We start from the raw sequence: 15715 nt of genomic DNA on the forward strand, positions 1-15715 counted from the left end.
CCAGGGCGCCCTGACACCCTGCCGCGCGGCCAGTCCGCGGGGTCAGGCCCTGTGTCCTGGCAGCCCCACCGTGCTGCAGCCCCTCGCCGGCTCTCTTGCCGCGCGGCTCCCTTTTAGCCAGAGCAGGCCTGAGGAGAAGCCCCCAAGGACAAGATGGCACAGAGGGCGGGCGGTGCGCGCCCTGGCTCCCCTCTCGCCTTCCCCACGCTCCTCTGGTGCCCTCTTACAATTCCTGCCCTCTTTGCAACAAGGGAGAATCATCCATCACTGCACTGGGCAGGGCAGGTTCTAGCATTTCCCACCCTTTATTAATGTGCTGTCATATTTTACCTCTTCAATTTTGACCAGAGCTAAGTAAGCCTTAGTGGCTGATTATTTCCCACATATTCGCTCTATATGGTAAGAATCAAATAGCTTATTTCTTCCAGTGTATCCAAGTTGTTTGGTAACAACAATTTTTAAAAATAATAATCTAATCTAATAACACCTAATAATCTAATAATAATAACAGCTAATATAAAAGTAACAATTGATAATCTAATAGCATCTAATAACAAGCTTGGTGCAGGTATACGACAGTCAAAATTAAAGATACTTTTGATAGTTGTCATTGGAGGTGTTCACCACCTAGCATTACTTGGGTTCTTTGGTCAGACTTAGCACAACTTTTGTAGCTTGGTTTCTAGAGCAAACATATGCATTTATTATTATTAATATTTATTAAAAACGCATTTTTAGCAAGTATTCTCAAATATCTGGTTACAATGTGAATACTGTAAACCTGTTTGCTAAAATATTTGAGGAAAGCAAACACAGCCAGAACATAAGAACCAAAAAATATTTTACAAAATATTTAATACTTTTTTGAGGGATTAACTCTGCTCCACTGACTATATTTGCATATTTGCATTAGCCCAATATGTTGTCATTACCAACATATGACAAAATCCTAATAAGCTTCCTGTGTTTCATACTGACTACATTTCCCTTTGCAAATACATATACTGTTACAGTTATCTTTTATTTCATCCTGCTTTTAGAAAATTGTGTTGCCTTTTCCATGCTCAGGATGAGCTGCCTGCACATTTGTGGCCTAACCCAAAATCCACCGATGGCGATGGCGGTAGTTTAGTGAACTTCACTGTGCTCGGTGTTAAGCCCATAATATTACACCACACAGATGCGCAATAGTCGGAATCACACGCCAATAGTCACAAGTCTACTGAAGAACAAAACATTGTCATTGCTATGTTACCACTGAGTTTGGGCCAGAAGGGTTTTGAGATCAAAGACTCCTAGAAACATCTCATGACTCTGAGTTTTCACTTTCCCAGTGCCACCCTTTTAAAAAATTCTGCAGCAAATGGCAAATTTAAAGCAGCTGAGACCGAGGCTGTACTTTCAATAAACAAAACAAAGTCTTGTGAATTCTAAACAGTTCTGAAAAGACCATGCTTCCTGGTGGATCTGGCACCAAGAGCCATTGCCAGGAAGAGGCCTTCTGCAGATTAGGCATAATAGAACTTGAGATGCCTTTAGAACAGCTTGTAGCACATGCTAACTTGGGAATGATCACAGGGCTGCCCAGAACTCTTTATTTGGAAAGTTCTTCTGACTTTGCCCTGTCCTGTCTATACAGGTCTGTATTATGGATATCCTCCTTTATTACATCACAAGAGTTTCATTAAAAGCAGAAGAACCAGGCCAGTCCCTGTGTCAAAAAGCTGAGGAAATGGCTACTTAATTGCTGCCAACTTTAGAGGAAAGAAAAACTCAGAGGGTGGTCTCCTTTCCCTTGCTTAAAGTAGCCAGTTCACAGTTCACTGTGGAGTTAGAAGTGATCACCTCTGAAAAGAGTCAGGCCAAAATGGCACGGTGATGCAGAACACCTATTCCACTGAGCATGTCCTGGTGAGTGTGCAGGTGGCTCTAGGCCTGCTCGCTGGCTTAGGTACACTGATTTTAACCAACGACAAGGAGTATGTCAGGAGAGATGTCTGTTACCTGAACTGTCATTCTTTAAGGAAAACAGATGCGCAAAATGAAGCTAGGCAAAATTAGTCTATGTTTAGGTTTTATTTTGTTACAACCAAGGACTTCTGACATCTTTATGATTCTTGATGCTTTATTTTCAATTGCAGGTTTTTAAATAGTAAGGAATATTAGAAATTACCTCAGAAGACAGTTTACAGCTATAGGATTTCTACCCCTTGTGATTTTTGAAAGGCTGTCAGGCTGGGAGGGCCCTAGGGAGGACACTACATCCAACATCCCGGGTAACCAAGAGGGATAAAGGCTAAGAAGCTAGACATGAAGTATCCAAAATGTACCATGTTTTGATATCACATGACTTTTAAACCAGTATCACAAAATTTTAAAGACCTAATCCATCATCTCTGAACAGCTGATATTGACAATACTGCTAATGGTAAGTGTGTCTCTCTTCCAAGGCAAGCAGGTAAGTGCCACAGCTCGGTAGCTTTACCTTATATAAGTAACGAAAAAGGACAGAACAAACTATCAAACAGAAAAATCCATTAACCTCAACAACTGGATTGGACAGTCACTATGAGAAAGACCCCATAAATCCTATCAATCTTGTTATGTATTGATCCCCAGTTTCCTCTGGGGTTGTCTTTTCCGATGGGATTGGGTGCCTGTATAAATCTCAGCGCTGGGATTCCTCAGCTCTTCCCTAGCTCCTGCATTCTGTTTTTCAGCAGAGAGGAACCAGTTGCCTTCTCAGGTTTTTAAAAGGCTCATAAGCTTTGTTACAAAGCAGTATGCTTTGCAGCACACAATCCAGTAGCACAAAGTTAACTGCTCTCCTGACTACCGCCCACTTTTCTCCAGACCTAAATAAATAGTTCCTGCTTTGTTTCTATTGTCTGTGTTTTGCCTTGAAAACACTGACAATAGATATTTAGAGATGGGGGCAAAGGAAAAGAGCAAGCATACAAGCTCAAGAGCAAATGAGAGCCCACATAGAGGGAAGTATTAAGAAAGGAGACAATTATAAAGAACACCATGTTTTCACTTGCTGCAGAAATCTGCACTCTCAATCTTTCAAGAAAACTTCCAAGAAAATTTACCAGTAGTTAATTTATACTCTGGGAAGATCAACATCTCACGTGTGCAAGGTTGGAAATGGGGTTACTTGTCAGCCAGACAGCATGCCAATCCACTTCAGTGGACCTGACACCAGACTTGTCACCTAGCGTGCACCCTACTGTAACATTAAAGTGCCCTCTGTGGGAACCTCTCAGGGAGGAAAAGTTGTCTTCAAATATGCAAGTTACTTTTTTGCCTTTTTTTCCCCTAGATAGCCTGATCAGACATTAAAAGCATGATACTCCTGAGAAAATCTATGGTTAATTCATAACTGGAAATGGTCTCAGGACTTCTGAAGAAACTGCTGTGGTGATATTGAGTATGTAGTTCTGTGCAACGTTTTCCTCAACGGGATGGTTTCCCTCTTCCCCACTCTTCCACGGGCTCTTGGTTCTGCCCTCTTCCACAGCTCACTACCAGTGTCTCCGTCTCTAATGCTATTCTCTAAACCAGATTAAATAAATATCTGGTGAAAGAACAAAACCCAAATAAAACCCTAAACAAGCCCAAATCCTTCTAAAACAAAACAAGAATTGCTAGAGCCAGAGCAAGCAGCTGACACAAGCAGGCAGGGAGTATTGGCTTTCCTGTTAGAGAAAATGTATAGGGAGCCACATGCTTGAGGGGCAGTTTTCTATTACAAATGCTCACAAACATTTAAATGAACCACAGGACAGAACTGGTGACAAACAACCTCAGTCTGGACCAAATAGGACAAAATTTGAACCGCAAAAAATGCCCTAGTATTTACCTAGCATTGTTTAAAAGTTATGATCTAACTGGAGGACAGACCCTCAAGTGGTGTATAAAAACAGACACTTGATAATTACGATCTTTATTCCACCAGCCCCTTGCACTATTTATTAATTTAGTAGTTGTTCATAGGAGGTATCCTTCATGCCTACAGTAAGAATACAGAGGGATAGAAAATCCAGTCCAGTAAGAACCCTGTATCCGAAACAAAATGTCCCAGATTTTCTAGCATGAGCAAGTGCTTTCTACAGACCCAAAACAACATACCACTGTCACTGTAGCTAAATGCCATTTAATTGGCAGCTAGAAAAGTCTGTAATACATTTCTTCATGGAAAAATGTTTGAGCTCTTCCAGTTTGCCAAGATGCTAATTAAAAACAGACGGCGTGTTATAAAATCCTTTCCTTGACCTGTGCTATCTTACATTGCCCTTCTGTACTTTTTTCATGGCATTGGCTCCCTGCAGAATTATTCTAATCTTTATAAACTTGTATTTAATTTTCCTTGTCATTTTGCGGACAGAAAAAAGTAACTAAATGTTATTTATTTAAAGGTACATAGGAAATTTGTTACACGGCAGAGATAACAGGCTTTTGAGGAGAGAATCTCTAGTCATTAAAACCAGAAGGTTTCTACATCCTGAATAATTCACAATGTAAGAAACCTTAGTGCCACTGGAGTCACTGAAATAGTTCAAGTAAAAGCCTCGCTGGAGTGCCACTGACATAATGAATTGCACAATGAGAAGGATGTGCCTCATCAAACGCGTATTATTGTTTCATCACTGCTAATCAAAATGCTTTACAAAGCTGGGATTTGGATCAGCACTGAAACATTTTAAGGTGTTGTTGGTGATAGCTCCACAAGTGTATTTTACTGACGTATTTATTGTTCTCAACGATTTGAGAAATTTGGAAAAATAGCTTATTTTGGTAAGAGTTAAAAGCTTTTACTTCAAGCAAATACTCAACCTGCCTGACACCACACCCCGCCCTGTGATGGGCTCACTGCCACTGCGTGGAGCCCAGCAAAGACTCTCCACCAGGTAAGATACCAGGCCAAGCTGAACGCCTTGGTCCCTTTTCCTTACAAACCACATCCCCCTGCAGAGGCGACTTCAGAGGGCTGAAGAAATCCATCACGTCTGTTTGCTCATATGCCAACATGCTATTTACTCAGTTCAGCTTTAAGAAAGGATTTGCTGTTTTGGCTGTTGGCTCTCTCCCTCTGCAGTGGGAGAGCAAAACCAACACAACATCCTTATCTAAGAACTGGCTGTAGTTTTAAATGTCATTTTCGTAGCAACAGAGAGATACATATTTTAGTTATGACTGCTCAGAAACTGAAGGATTTTCCCTACCTTGAATAGGGTAACATCCACACTTTGAGCTTACAATGCTTCCCATAGATCACTTTTCTAAGACAACAATCCAAATTCCATGCAGCTGACTTTCTTTTAGACACCAGTCATTTATAGGCATCTGCAAGTTTCCACTGTTGCTGCCCTTGTGATTTAGGCAAGGAGTCATTAAAACTGGAGGGCCTAATTCCCAGCCTCAATATAATATATCAGTAAGGAGCAATAAGCTCCTTCATGAAGCAATATAGCTCCCCAGCTAAATAAATGGCACACACTACTGATTAAACAAAGGCACACGTGGCTCTTTTTCCTAAGCATTTTTTGAAGCAAATGGATGAATATGTAAGAGAAAAAAATAAAAGGACAAGAAACCAGGAGTGGAAACTCAGAGAGCAGTAGACATCACAGAAACCTAGATCTGGGAACCCAGGCATTGGAAAAGGGGGCCTGAGAAGCGTCCCTAGAGAACTTCTTGGAGCAAGTATTGGCTGACAAGAGCTTGGAGTTGCAAATAGTCTCCCGCTGTTCAATTTGCTCTTCACTAAGGGAAAATCTTTGCAAATAAAGACTGAATCAAAGATACCTGATTCCATTAACAATTTATTTTCCTAAACAGAACAATCTGAAATAATTACTTTTTCGATAACTGCTCAGGTCAGAAGTAGTAATAATGCTCTACTCTATGTTTCTGACACCTCTGCCTCCCCTCAGGGAGGCAGATCTCCCTCCATGTACACATTATATATATTAAGATCTCTCTCTCTCTCAAGATCTCTATATAGCTTCTATTCACAGGCAAGCACCACAACCACTTATTCATTCTTTTCATGCTTTACCTGCTGTTTTCAAGGCTGCCCTGATGCTAAAAATAGCTTTGCATATTAGAGGAGGGTTGCTATAGATTCAGAATGGGCTATGTTAGGAAGACAGCTAAATCCCTCTTTGCCGAGGACATGGAGGATCTGCGTGGACGTGGCTGACGGGCAGCTAGCCGTACTATTATCTGTGACCTAGGCCCTTTCATAAAGACTCTCAGGCCCCAAGGTTGGGGTATTTGTGTTGTTCTAAGGCTGCACTGAACTGCAAACCAATACAAATCATGGACACCACCATAAGTTAAGGCTTTGGTTTTCATAGTGTAGTGTTAGATCACAGCAAAACAGTACCTCCATATATTAATAGCACATTAGCTTCTTTTTAACTGGGAAAACAATTTCATATTCTGTTATATGAACGTATTTTTCTCCAGGCATTGTGTCTCCAAGTAAGGAAATATCAAAATACTTCGCTAGTTGTTCTTACTACAGAGTTGAAAGGATGACAATTCATCATCTGTTTGATTACCTTCAAGACAGCAAAGAAACCACATAAAAAAATTGTAGTACATACCATTGTTTTGAACTTCTGGCAGTGTGTCCTCTGACAATGCTGACAAAGCTAATGTTAATTTTGGAAGTTACCTCTCTGCCTACACTTAATGGATAGTGCAAATGAAAAACTGCTTATACATAACTTTCCAACTCATATACTGCACAAAACAGCAAAGTGTGCTATAGATAAGTGTCATTTGACTGTTAAGGTTATGAAACTTATGTTTTCAAAATTTGTCTGACAAAAAAATTTGGAATTAGAGGAAATATTTTATTTTGTCAAGCTTGAATATGCAGAAGTCTCTAGAACATAGCTATCTCTACACTCTGCAATTAAAAGCTTTTAGAAATCACTTTTCTACATTAGGAAATATTACTGGTTGCTTCCTTTCAGGATGATGAAGATCAGATTAATGGACATAAGAAAGTGTCTGAATAAGACCTACTTTTCTTTCATAATGTAGTAAAATCCTTCCAAGTGGTAACAAGTGATCTTGAATTTGAAGGCAAGATACATGAGTTAAAGGGCAAGTTGCAAGGAAGAATGGATGGCAAAATATGGCAATTAAAGTAACTCCTACTTAGAAACATGGGAGTTGTGTTCCACAGTATACACTAGCCTGCAAACATGTAATAAACCCAGTTTGTTTCTGCATACAGAATACCTTAAACTTACTCAGCTACTTTAACTTTCTCCAAAATTAGGTGATTTTAGAAAATTGCAATGAAAAATCGAAGCTTGACAAAAAATTGTTTATATGAGAAAGGAGTTGGGAGTCCTGTGTTAGGAACTCAACTTGATGTTTCATCTCCAAATCCCAATTTTCCTAGTTCTTAGAACTTCTGGATGGATTATGACCACATCTAAGATAAACTAGGTAGTCAGAAGAATATTTTCCTTTTGTTAACAGACTCAGATTATAGAAAACTGCCAAATACTGACTCTGTTAACGCTGGGGTTCAAATACAAGTTAGTTGCACAGTGAACGAGTAGAGTGGATTGACTAAAACAAGATTATTAAAATATATTAAAACAGTTCCTAATATAATTTTACATAATACAATCCATCTTTTAAGAACTGTATATTTGAGGACAGCGTAATGCAAACTTGAGAGAAAATTCCATGATACGCTAAAGGAAATGGTTTTTCACTCAAATCTCACTTCACTTCCTGACCCTTACCTTTCTCGTGGTTCTATTTTATTTCCATTCAAGAAAGGCAGTCATCTAGATACATAACTGTTAACATTTTAATGTATTGCTTGCAAATTGAATGTGGTTTCAGCAAGTAGTAGGATCTCCCCCAAGATACAGGCTGGAATATTTCTTTTTCCTTGTATAGATACTTCCCTCAGCAGTTTTCCGAGTCTGCCATTTTTACTTCTAGAGTGATGGATATTGCACGGCTCAGCACTGCCAGCTGTAAGTAACATAACTTAGGCATAACACACTTGATATTTGAAACTAAGTTAGACTAATTGTTCCCATTTAGGATAGTTATCCTTCCCATTCCACCTAGGTGCCATGGAATGAATAGTATCCTGGCAATACTTTCAATAGAAAGGTAGATAGTATTTCAGTACTTTATGTCTGAATGCCATTGGTGATTAAATAACACAAAATTGTATTTAATTTGAAATATAACCCCTATTATTTCCAAAATCTGGCAATCAGTAGTACACTTTTACTAATGAAAGGTCAGTTCTGGCAGAATGGCTAATGGTATTATTAATTAAATGAGGTCTCAGAGTAGTACTCTATAAGCATGTTCATAAAAAGTGAAATAGGAATTTTTACTGGTTCATCCTACTTCACTGCTCAGACCAGCCTCTTTATATCCCTGTATCCTTCAGCTTCCACTGAATGATCAGCTATTGATCACCTCAGCCCAGATACTATCAGCCTCTACATGCAATTACTACTTTACTACGTAAGAAATACCACTGAAATCATAAGGTAGAATGAGGGCTGACTGTCATCATTATGCCCTATTATGCTCTTATAACTTTTTTTTCAAAATCTATCTGTGAGATTCCAAACACTTGACTATACCACTGTATATTGCAAGTAATGTCTGCTATGAAATATCTTCTTAGCTTTAGGACAACCAGGGGAAAACACTGTGATGAACATGCCTGACCAGCTGCATCATAGTACAGTTTGCAGGACCGACCTACTTCATTTCTGGATTAAGATCTCAACTTTCAGCTAAGCAACACATCTCTAAAAGCAGAGGTGTTTTCTGGACTGTGCATGCAGGAATAAGACCTTAATCTTCTATTACATTATATCTTCTTAGACTCTGAGGCACCTTTCTTTCCCAGGTTTTCTGTGCCAGATATGTGAGCAGTGTTAAACTGCTTCTATGACTCAAGATAGTGACTTGTCACTCACCTTTTTATATAGAAAACTTTAGATTCTATACACTCAACTGTAAATGATTTGTATTCTGCCTCAATTCTCACCATAAGTGAATTATTCTGAAAATATATACATGGTAGATATTATGCACAAAAAAGTGTATCGGGAAACAAGGGAATGCACATCTTTTCCACTACGATTTAAAAGTGCAATGGACTGTAATTTTGTTCATATGTTCTTTTTGTTTTCACAAAACCAATCCAGCAGGAAACAATATAATTTAAAGAAAACAAGTACATTGCTTGTTTGTTGGTTGGTTGGGGTTCTATTTCCACTTTACTGTATTCTCCTTATCTCTTGCTTATAATTTTATTTCATTTTTCACTCATATAATAACTCTGATATCAAACTGGAAAAAAACAATTTCCCTTTTTCTTGGGATTTATGTATTTGAATGCCATCAGACACTTTTCAACATAACAGATCTAGACATAAAAGTAGGATTAAGCATTCTTTGCTCTCTCAGGAAAATGTTCATACTTTGGGGAATTTATGCATAATGCACTTCTAAAATCTCCTTAAATGAAAACTGGAGCACACTGGAGGAGTTAGCATCTGTATTCCATTTATTTCAATGCAAGTTGATAAAACTAAGAAGTAGTATTTTGTGCACATTGATAATTACTTTTTAATTAAATTCTTGATAGGCTGAATTCACTATACTTGTTTATGCATGCCTACATGCATGTGTAAGCTTTTAGGAAGCTTTGTTCTCAGCAGAACTTCCAGACTGTAAGCTCTGGAGACCAAAATTACCTGCCACACAACAAACAGGGCACTAGCAGTGACAATTAAAGGACAACAGACAGGAGTCTACAGAATAAATCTCTAGGGGATTTATTAGTTAAAATTCTTTACTTTTTGTCAAAAAAAAAAACCCCAACTGTAGAGATAATATGGAAGGTTGCTTCCATGAATTAGTTTTTGATGCAAGTCTGCTTTATTACTTCCATAACTGAATCAGTTAGTCTTCAGAGGGTCATACTGGCTTTATTTACAATACACATATTAACAAGGGCTTGCAGCTTAGTTTATTATAATGATATTTTTTGAAGTTCACAAAGATTTTAGGATTAGGGTTGTTGCTATGAGTGTTCCCTTAATTGCAACAGAATGAATGAATGAAACAATCTGGTTTTCAAGACATTATGATAAGATTCTTGCCTAACTCTGTATTCATAGTCAAGAAAACTAAAATAGATGTTAGAAATTAAAACAGTTATAAGTCTTCATTTATCTGTCATTCATTAGCATGTTAAGAGTGTAAGCGATGTTACCATCAAATAAAGCGTTGAGCATGACTTAAACTAGCTCAGTCCACGATAATGAAGCAATTTCCTCATATTTTTCTTCTTGGGCGATTTTCATATCAACTGAAAGGTTCAACTCCATTTTTAATGAAAGCTTTTGGTTTTGTTTTTTTTATCCTATCAATCAGCAGAACAAACTTAACTTGGAATTTGAGATGTGCACTGTCCTCTTCTTGAGCTTTGGATTAGTGTTTCTAAAACTAATTTGCAAACTTTGGTATCAAAGTGCTCTGTAGACAGCCAAGAGAACCGCCGCCTTCAGACAAAAAAGTCTGACACTGCATGAGGCAATAAGTAGCTGTGGAGGTTTGCAGTGATTTGTTCACCCTAGAAGTACAGGAACCTGAATAAGAAAGGTCCATGGGTCAAATTCTACTTCACACAGTCTAAAATTCCACCATCTGTCAGCTCTGCCTTTAGTTGTGCAGAATCAAGGCCAGATTTTCAAAAGAACCAAGTTTGCCAAATTGTTTATCATACTGGAAGCCTTAGTGTTCTAGAAATTCTGTCCTTGCACAGTGTATTTGACATTGATCTCCAATGGTGTTAAACAGGAATAATTAAGAGGAAAATTTCCTCCGATAATTGGAGTTTAAGAAATTCTATACTCTTATAATAGGATTAGGTATCATATTATTATCTCTATCTTATCTTATTAACAAATACAATGCAATATAATGATTGCGATTATTTACACAAAGATCTGGGATTTTGGAACAAGGGAGGAAACTGATGAACAATCAGATGCTATTTTTTCAAAGGCACTTTTCTAACAATGATTACACACTGAAATGGTAATTGCAACTCCAAAATAGCATAAAACAGCACAGCTGCTCTCGAAATAATGGACACAGCGCAGGCTTGTCTATGATATTTTTTGTAACTGACTCTATACTGGAAAAAAATTTAAATCCAGAAGTGCCTTTATTTAATAAATTACTTTATCAGCCAAACAAGTAAAACTACATTTGCCTTTTAGCACAACAACATTGACATCTAGTGGCTAGTTAAACGCCACATTTGATATCCCTTGTATGACAAAGAACATGGAACATACCACTTACTGAATTTGACATAATAAATATGCATTTCAACAGCCTGCTCTCTCTACATAACCTCCTGATGACTACAGAATGATGGCAGTCTTTAATGACTAGTCTGGAGTGACCAGTCCCAGTGATGGGAACTGCTGAGCGTGAGCCATTGCCCTGCAGCACAGCCCCACTGGTTTTCCCTGACTGCCAGGAAGCTTTAAGGCTTGGGAGTCAGCCACCTGACTTAAGTATGGACCTTGCTTGGGGCTCGTTGGGAGGCGTAGTGCATCCCTAAAGTTGTACACGGATACATCTAAAAGAACTACACTTAACTGGATGTGATGTTACTGGTGTATGTGAACATCCATTTTTAGTTCTGCTTGCTTTTCTACAAATTACTAGGGGCCTCAGATAGAGGGAGATGAAAATCAGGAACACGACAGATGCCATGAGACTGTTCATACTACGAAGACACAAAAATAAACCATTTAGCAACTTCATAGACATGTAGACGATAGGAAGGTGCCAATACCGAATAATGTTAGAAAGTCTAATTTCCTCATTTTCAACAACGTAACTGGCTTAATGGAGAAAGAGAAAAGATTACGCAGGATAAACCTCTTTACTAGCATTCTTGATGGTTTCACATTACCTTCTCATGATCAAACTCAAATATAGTCATACGTGTCCCCTGCAAACAGCCCTTACAATGGATGTGGTTGTCAGTGACCGCCTTGCCCTCGCTCTCCATGTCAGTGGTAGCTGCCTCTTCTGGCCTGCTGGCAAAGCCACCTGATTTGCTTCATTAAATATTGGACCAATTTTGTAATTGGCTAACTAAACTAATTTTGACCAAACAAATCAGAGGCTCCTGAGTTTACCAGAAGATCTTAGGAGGCTATAATCTCCTGCAGGAAGGTTGAAGTATTTCTTCCTGGCTAAAATACTGATAAGGAAGTGTTTCTTAGAAACATAGAGAGAAATCTGAGTCTGAAGAAGAGCAGTAGAACATGTAAGAGTTCTCAAAAATGTAACCTGCATGGAAAAGTTGAAGTACTTACATTTCTTCAGCTTCAAAAAGGGAAGACTGTGGACATATATGTCTTCAGTACTTAAAGATTTGTTATTTGTTATTCAAATGATGATCAGTTCTTGCTTTCTGTACCTACTAGTTTAGGGCATTAAGAAATTATCTCAAGTACCAACAAAGGAGTTTTGTCTTAGATATTAGGAAAAAAACCCTATATACCTAAGAGGTTAATAGATTAAGCTACTTATGCTGTGAAATCTCCTATACTGAAAGCTTTTAGGAACAGCTCAATAAGTATGTCAGGCATGATGCTTTGCATTCTGCACCTCCATGATTTAATACCTTCTTTTGGTACATACACATTGATAAAAGTACACCCCCTGCCCCCCCCCCCAAAAAATACAGGGAAATTAAATAAATAAATAAATCAAGAAGTTACTCAAGTAAACGTAATGCTACCCCCAGATGATAAGAAGGTCAGAGGTCTGTCCTGAACACACAACCCAGATGTTAAAATGCCCCTTTTACTCTCTGGTACAAATGACATGAGTCAATATGCATTCATAGATCTCTTGATGTCAGCAACAGTTTTACCATTCATTTAATGAATTTGGATGAGTGAGAAATGGCAAATTCAATCAAATAATTTTTTTCTAGGTTTTTTTTGTATACTAAGGCTATCTCCATGGTCTACATAATATGATCTGAGATTACAGAGGTGACTGGAAGAAAGACAGTATGAATGTAAATACAGAGAAGCTGATGAACTCTCAGGATTATTTCAGAATCACAGACATTACCTTGGGAATTCTTCCCTGGGAAGAATTTTTGGGGGAAGAATTTCTTCCCAAAACTTTCTATGGAATTGTTACACTGAGTCACCAGAAAACTAAGTGATTAAAGTTGAGTAAAGAATATGTTGATGATTTGAAAACTTGGGAGAGAAAACATTTACTTCTTGAAGGTTTTAGAACCGCGTCTGACTTAGGCTTTCTGGACACACTAGTTCTCATACTTAGCCCATTTCTAGTTTTAGGGAAGAGGTAAAGTAAGAACTAAAGTAAGAACAACTAAGTGATGTTGTCTCCTTTGTGGGCCACGAAGTTCAGGGGTCCTGTAATTTAAGAGGATAGTTTCACATTATTGCTAAGCTGATCTAATTGAGAGCTGCTGCTGAAAGGGCCACTCTGGTTTCTCACCTGCCTCTTCCCTCCTGTCCCATCCCTCCCTCCATCCTTAACCTTTTTTCACACGAGCACTGTTACTCGTCAGACATCACAGCAGGATAGTCAGAGGAGCTAGGCTGGCAGAAAATTAAATCCTGCAGTTCAGCAGAAGTGGTCAGACAAGCACTACTGCCAGTTCAAGAAGAGGAATGCTCTCTTCAGCAGCAGCTAACCCATACATTGATTTATCTCTAATGGAAAAACTGTGCTCCTAAGATTTGGTTATACAACCACTGAAATCCAACTTGAAACCGTAGTGCCTCCTGCCCTGCAAAGAGTTCTGCCCACCTCTTATTTTTCCCCTATCTTTCAGTCCTGTGGGACTGGGAAGAGAGAATTGTCCTTTTTGGTGTCTAAGCACATCGATGCTAGATTTAAACTATGGAGAAAATCCCACCAGATCAAGCTGTAATCCATATACCAAGGGCTAAGGACAGGTCTAGTTTCAACTTCCACTTTATTTAGGATGCCATTTCTGATCCACTTCCCCAGCTGTAGCTTACTGTAGCCCACATATAAAAAGCAGTCAGGTGATGTCTGAAAGCAATACAGTCAGACATCAGAAAAGCATAACATAGTAAGATGAAATTAGCTAGCTGCTATTCTCAGAAAAGCTGTTTATAAAATAACTTCAGCATCTACAACAGTTGCTATAGTTGGATTCACTGCAGAATTTTCCTGTCCCAGAAACTTTATTTTTTCTATACACAGGCTTTTGTGGCCACAGCACAATGCTGAGAGATTCAAGAATTGTACATCTTCCCTCTACCTTCCCCACTTTTCTTCAAAGTGCATAATCAATGATATGTTGGCCCAGTTTCCAGAATCATGTCAGGATTCATTCACACTAAAGCAGTCTGCCATTTCCGTAAGAGAGGAACAACAAAAAGATGCCTGCTATTACAGCTTTGTGGGTATACATTATTTATTTTGAGATATTTAAATTATTAATTAGGATAATTCCATTTTTGCAACAGAGTCTCTGCCCGTTAGAGGAAACGGGCCGCATTCAGTAGGACTTCAGCAGAATTCTGCATACACTCAAATAAGCATATTGCCACTCCGTACCTGCCCACAGGACACTTTAGCATCACCTTTACGTCCGTTCAGAGTGATAACAACATAATGAGTGACACAAACACTAGGTCAGGAGAGAAAATACTTTTGCTTTTAAAACTGAGATTCAGCAGCCAAGGTAAGGAGGTACACTCAACTACGGCACGCGATTGCCTTACCGCGTAATAGCAACTAGCTACAACTTGTATTTTACAACTTACATACTGCAATGACAGTAGTAGCATTTTGATGTTGAAAATTTCCCTGTATTAAGTGTAGCTGTGGTTAAGACTCCAGGAATCAATAACACGGCTGACACTGTCCAGAAGAAGATATCTGTGATGGATTACAGCATTTCGGACCTCGGTAGTCAAAATGCTGGTTCAGGTATTGTGCGCCCTAATGTTTGATGGGAAACGATATCAGCTCCTTGACAGCTACTTGCTGTATCTGATGACTTAATGCTGAAGATTGGTATTCGCAAGCTAGCTTATGAGAAAACACATGTAGTTTATAAAGCTGTTTTCTCTGCTGCAACCCAACAGGCTCCCAAACTCTATCACCCAGTTGCCGTTGGTCCTCACGGAGAAACTGGGTCACATACTGCCTTGCCTTCTTCTAGCTGCGAGATGCGATTGAAAACAAGAGAAACCGCTAAAACAGGTGGAAATCAACGTTACGCATTACCTTGCCGAGGCTGCCAGGGCGTTAATGCGGCTGTGAACGAGGTCTGTGCCGCGGCGAGGGCAGCGCACACACCTCCTGCATGAAGCCCGGCCCCGGGGGCGCCTGGCAGCTCCTGCCCGCCGAGGAGCACCCTCCCAGGGCCCGTCCTGCCTGAGGGGCCTCCTCCAGAGCGACCCCCGCCGCCCCGAGCTCTCACCACGGGGCCCTTTCCCCGTCACGGTTCCCCCCAGCTCAGCTCCTCCAAGGGGGATTCCCTCCCCGAGAGCGCCGGGCCGGTGCGGGGCCGAAGCGGGATGTGGAGGAGAGGGGGCTCGCTAAGGCCTCTCTGGGAGCCACTGCGGCCGAGTCCTACCTT

The 15715-nt window shown here is 39.5% G+C and overlaps 1 protein-coding gene across 3 annotated transcripts in view; it reads right to left on the reverse strand.

Moving 5' to 3' along the window:
• LGI1 (leucine rich glioma inactivated 1) overlaps window positions 1-15715 on the reverse strand; it is a 35732-nt gene that overhangs the window by 15285 nt on the left and 4732 nt on the right. Inside the window, exon 1 of one of the 3 annotated variants that reach the window (XM_035897389.1) lies at window positions 15361-15709. The exons of the other annotated variants lie outside the window; for them this stretch is intronic. The gene's annotated coding sequence lies outside the window, so the exon portion shown is untranslated. Of the gene's footprint in view, window positions 1-15360; window positions 15710-15715 lie in introns of those variants that run through there. 3 annotated transcript variants of the gene reach the window in all.

Source organism: Egretta garzetta, unplaced genomic scaffold, assembly GCF_000687185.1.
Source record: "Egretta garzetta isolate BGI_Z169 unplaced genomic scaffold, ASM68718v1 scaffold56, whole genome shotgun sequence".
Taxonomy (NCBI): Eukaryota; Metazoa; Chordata; class Aves; order Pelecaniformes; family Ardeidae; genus Egretta; species Egretta garzetta.